Below are 5,836 nucleotides of genomic sequence, written 5' to 3'. Positions count from 1 at the left end.
TTGGCTAAGAGAATCATTAGTGGAATCAAGAGAAATACTAGAAGCAACAACATTGGATTTAGCATCATCGTTGTTACTACTAGAAGAAGAATCTTTCTTGTTCTTGTTGCTAGATTTAACTTGTGGCATGTAAGTAGACAAGAGTAAACGCTTGGCAATGTAAGAAGAACTTTTCTTGCAAAGATCATCATTGATTGCTTTTAAGAACTCATGATCTTGCTCAAGGTTGAGCTTTTCAAAACGTAGCTCCTCATGATTTCATGAGCTAACTTAAGAGTGTTTAGTGCTTTAGTTAGACGCTCAATCTCCTTATTATCATTCTCATTCGTTTTATCTTGATTATCATGATTAATAGCAAGTTCATCATAGTTTTCATAACTAGAGTTGTCGACAACTAAATCATCATCACCTAGCAAATCATCTTCATCACTATTGAAATCAACATACTCGGGGTGTGATACCTTTGGGCCTTTAGCCATGAAGCATCTTCGAATTCCTTCATTTGGTGACTCAAATATGTCGTAGGAGTTGGTTGACACAAGTGCTAGACCGGCAACACCTTCATCTTGAGTATATTCAGAGTCAGAGTGATCATCGGAATCGGAGCCAGATACCCATTCCCCAACATGAGCTTGATGTCTTTGTTTTGTGTAGCTCTTTGATGACTTGTCCTTCCTTTCTGAATCCTTGCTTCTCCGTGATGTTCTTCGTTCATAACGGTCATCCCTACTCCTTCTCTCTCTTGGTGGTGATTCTTATCTTCTACTTCTTATTTTGTAGGGAGAATCTTCTCTTATTTTGTAGGGAGCCGTACACTCATTGGAATAGTGTCCGGGTCTTCCACAATTGTAGCAATTGCGCTCATGACTAGAAGATCTTTTGTCATTGTAGGACCTTAACTTGGAACTTCTTTCCTTGCTTCTACTCTTGTAAAACTTGTTGAAGTTCTTCACCATTAGGCTCAATTCTTTGTTGAAGGTTTGTTTCTCACATGATGATGTGGGTGTTGGAAATATGCCCTAGAGGCAATAATAAAATGGTTATTATCATATTTCCTTGTTCATGATAATTGTCTATTGTTCATGCTATAATTGTGTTATCCGGAAATCGTAATACATGTGTGAATACATAGACCACAACATGTCCCTAGTGAGCCTCTAGTTGACTAGATGTTGACCAATAGATGGTTATGGTTTCCTGACCATGGACATTGGATGTCATTGATAACGGGATCACATCATTAGGAGAATGATGTGATGGACAAGACCCAATCCTAAGCATAGCACAAGATCGTGTAGTTCGTCTGCTAGAGCTTTTCTAAGTGTCAAGTATCATTTCCTTTGACCATGAGATTGTGCAACTCCCGAATACCGTAGGAGTGCTTTGGGTGTACCAAACGTCACAACGTAACTGGGGTGGCTATAAAGGTACACTACAGGTATCTCCGAAAGTGTTTGTTGGGTTGGCATGAATCGAGACTGGGATTTGTCACTCCGTATGACGAAGAGGTATCTCTGGGCCCACTCGGTAATGCATCATCATAATGAGCTCAGTGTGACTAAGTAGTTGGTCACGGGATCATGCATTACGGAACAAGTAAAGTGACTTGCCGGTAATGAGATTGAACAAGGTATTGGGATACCAACGATCGAATCTCTGGCAAGTAACGTACCGATTGACAAAGGGAATTGTATACGGGGTTGCTTCAGTCCTCGACATCGTGGTTCATCTGATGAGATCATCGTGGAACATGTGGGAGCCAACATGGGTATCCAGATCCCGCTATTGGTTATTGGCCAGAGAGTTGCCTCGGTCATGTCTGCATGGTTCCCGAACCCGTAGGGTCTACACACTTAAGGTTCGATGACGCTAGGGTTATTAGGAAGACTTGTATGTGATTACTGAATGTTGTTCGGAGTCCCGGATGAGATCTCGGACGTCGCGAGGAGTTCTGGAATGGTCCGGAGGTGAAGATTTATATGTAGGAAGTTGTCATACGGTCACTGGAAAGGTTCGGGGGCATATCGGTATTGTACCGGGGCCACCGGAGGGGTTCCGGGGGTCCACCGGTAGGGACCACCTCTCTTAGAGGGCCTAATGGGCCGTAGAAGAAAGGGAACCAGCCCTACATGGGTTGGGCGCATCCCCCCTTGGGCCCATGCGCCTAGGGTTGGGGGGAAACCCTAAAGGGGGCGCCCCCCTTGCTTGGGGGGCAAGCCCCCTCCCCTTGCCCCCCCCTCTAGATCTCATATAGAGGGGGCCGGCCCCCTTCCTCCTTCCCCTATAAATAGAGGGGCAAGGGGAGGGCTGCACACCACATCCAAGGCGCAGCCCCTCCCCTCCCCAACACCTCCCCTCCTCCGCAAGAGCTTGGCGAAGCCCTGCCGGAGTACTGCTGCTCCACCACCACCACGCCGTCGTACTGCTATTGGAGCCCTCTTCCTCAACCTCTCCCTCTTCCTTGCTGGATCAAGGCGCAGGAGACGTCCTCTCTCCGTACGTGTGTTGAACGCGGAGGTGCCGTCCGTTCGGCGCTAGGATCATCGGTGATTTGGATCACGACGAGTACGACTCCATCATCCCCGTTCTCTTGAACGCTTCCGCTCGCGATCTACAAGGGTATGTAGATGCACTCCTCTTCCCCTCATTGCTAGATGACTCCATAGATTGATCTTGGTGATGCGTAGAAAATTTTAAATTTCTGCTACGATCCCCAACAGTGGCATCATGAGCCAGGTCTATGCGTAGTTTCTATGCACGAGTAGAACACAAGTTGTTGTGGGCGTCGATTTTGTCAATTTACTTGCCGTTACTAGTCTTATCTTGATTCGGCGGCATCGTGGGATGAAGCGGCCCGGACCGACCTTACACGTACGCTTACGTGAGACTAGTTCCACCGACTGACATGCACTAGTTGCATAAGGTGGCTAGCGGGTGTCTGTCTCTCCCACTTTAGTCGGATCGGATTCGATGAAAAGGGTCCTTATGAAGGGTAAATAGAAATTAGCATATCACGTTGTGGTTTTGGCGTAGGTAATAAACGTTCTTGCTAGAAACCTATAGCAGCCACGTAAAAAAACTTGCAACAACAATTAGAGGACGTCTGACTTGTTTTTGCAGCATATGTCATGTGATGTGATATGGCCAAAAGGATGTGATGAATGATATATGTGATGTATGAGATTGATCATGTTCTTGTAATAGGAATCACGACTTGCATGTCGATGAGTATGACAACCGGTAGGAGCCATAGGAGTTGTCTTAATTTATTTATGACATGCGTGTCAACTTATACGTCATGTAATTACTTTACTTTATCGCTAACCGTTAGCCATAGTAGTAGAAGTAATAGTTGACGAGACAACTTCATGAATATACGATGATGGAGATCATGGTGTCATGCCGATGATGACGATGATCATGGCGCCCCGAAGATGGAGATCAAAAAGGAGCAATATGATATTGGCCATATCATGTCACTATTTGATTGCATGTGATGTTTATCATGTTTTACATCTTATTTGCTTAGAATGACGGTAGCATAAATAAGATGATCCCTCACAATAATTTCAAGAAAGTGTTCCCCCTAACTATGCACCGTTGCTAAGGTCCGTTGTTCCGAAGCACCACGTGATGATCGGGTGTGATAGGTTCTAACGTTCGCATACAACGGGTGTAAGCCAGATTTACACACGCAAAACACTTAGGTTGACTTGACGAGCCTTGCATGTACAGACATGGCCTCAGAACACGGAAGACCGAAAGGTCGAACATGAGTCGTATAGAAGATACGATCAACATGAAGATGTTCACCGATGATGACTAGTCCGTCTAACGTGATGATCGTACATGGCCTAGTTGAATGGGATCATGTATCACTTAGATGACTAGATGGATGTCTATCTGATGGGAGTTCATTAAATAATTTGATTAGATGAACTTAATTATCATGAACTTAGTCTAAAATCTTTACAATATGTCTTGTAGATCAAATGGCCCACGCTAATGTTGTCCTCAACTTCAGCGCGTTCCTAGAGAAAACCAAGCTGAAAGACGATGGTAGCAACTATACGGACTGGGTCCGGAACTTGAGGATCATCCTCATAGCTGCCAAGAAAGCATATGTCCTTGAAACACCGCTAGGTGAAGCACCACCCCCAGCAAACCAAGACGTTATGAACGCTTGGCAGTCCCATGCTGATGATTACTCCCTGGTTCAGTGTGGCATGCTTTACAGCTTAGAACCGGGGCCCCAGAAGCATTTTGAGAAACACGGAGCATATGAGATGTTCCAAGAGCTGAAAATGGTTTTTCAAGCTCATGCCCGGGTCGAGAGATATGAAGTCTCCGACAAGTTCTACAGTTGTAAGATGGAGGAGAATAGTTCCGTCAGCGAGCACATACTCAAAATGTCTGGGTTGCACAACCGCTTGTCTCAGCTGGGAGTTAATCTCCCGGCTGATGCGGTCGTTGACAGAATCCTTCAGTCGCTCCCACCTAGCTACAAGAGCTTTGTGATGAACTTCAATATGCAGGGGATGGAAAAGACCATTCCTGAGGTATATTCAATGCTGAAATCAGCGGGGGTGGAAATCAAAAAGGAACATCAAGTGTTGATGGTGAATAAAACCACTAAGTTCAAGAAAGGCAAGGGTAAAAAGAACTTCAAGAAGGACGGCAAGGGAGTTGCCGTGCCCGGTAAGCAAGCTGCCGGGAAGAAGCCAAAGAATGGACCCAAGCCCGAGACTGAGTGTTTTTATTGCAAGGGAAGTCGTCACTGGAAGCGGAACTGCCCCAAGTACTTAGCGGACAAGAAGGCCAGCAACACCAAAGGTATATGTGATATACATGTTATTGATGTGTACCTTACCAGTACTCGTAGTAGCTCCTGGGTATTTGATACCAGTGCGGTTGCTCATATTTGTAACTCAAAACAGGAGCTGCGGAATAAGTGGAGACTGGCGAAGGACGAGGTGATGATGCGCGTCGGGAATGGTTCCAAGGTCGATGTGATCGCTGTCGGCATGCTACCTCTGAATTTACCTACGGGATTAGTTTTAAACCTCAATAATTGTTATCTAGTGCCAGCTTTGAGCATGAACATTGTATCAGGATCTCGTTTAATACGAGATGGCTACTCATTTAAATCCGAGAATAATGGTTGTTCTATTTATATGAGAGATATGTTTTATGGTCATGCCCCACTGGTCAATGGTTTATTCTTATTTAATCTCAAACGTGATGTTACACATATTCATAGTGTGAATACCAAAAGATGTAAGGTTGATAATGATAGTCCCACATACTTGTGGCACTGCCGCCTTGGTCACATTGGTGTCAAACGCATGAAGAAACTCCATGCAGATGGACTTTTGGAGTCTCTTGATTATGAATCATTTGACACGTGCGAACCATGCCTCATGGGCAAAATGACCAAGACTCTGTTCTCCGGAACAATGGAGCGAGCAACCAACTTATTGGAAATCATACATACTGATGTGTGTGGTCCAATGAGTGTTGAGGCTCGCGGTGGCTATCATTATGTTCTCACCCTCACTGATGACTTGAGTAGATATGGGTATGTCTACTTAATGAAACACAAGTCCGAGACCTTTGAAAAGTTCAAGGAATTTCAGAGTGAGGTTGAGAATCAACGTGATAGGAAAATCAAGTTCTTGCGATCAGATCGTAGGGAAGAATATTTGAGTCACGAATTTGGCACGCACTTAAGGAAATGTGGAATAGTTTCACAACTCACGCCGCCTGGAACACCTCAGCGTAATGGTGTGTCCGAACGTCGTAATCGCACTCTAGTAGATATGTTGTGATCTATGAT

Source organism: Triticum urartu, chromosome 5A (genome assembly GCF_056163025.1).
Source record: "Triticum urartu cultivar PI428250 chromosome 5A, HENAU_Tu73, whole genome shotgun sequence".
Lineage (NCBI taxonomy): Eukaryota > Viridiplantae > Streptophyta > Magnoliopsida > Poales > Poaceae > Triticum > Triticum urartu.
The sequence above is the reverse complement of the archived record's forward strand: the minus strand, read 5'-3'. Positions refer to the sequence as shown.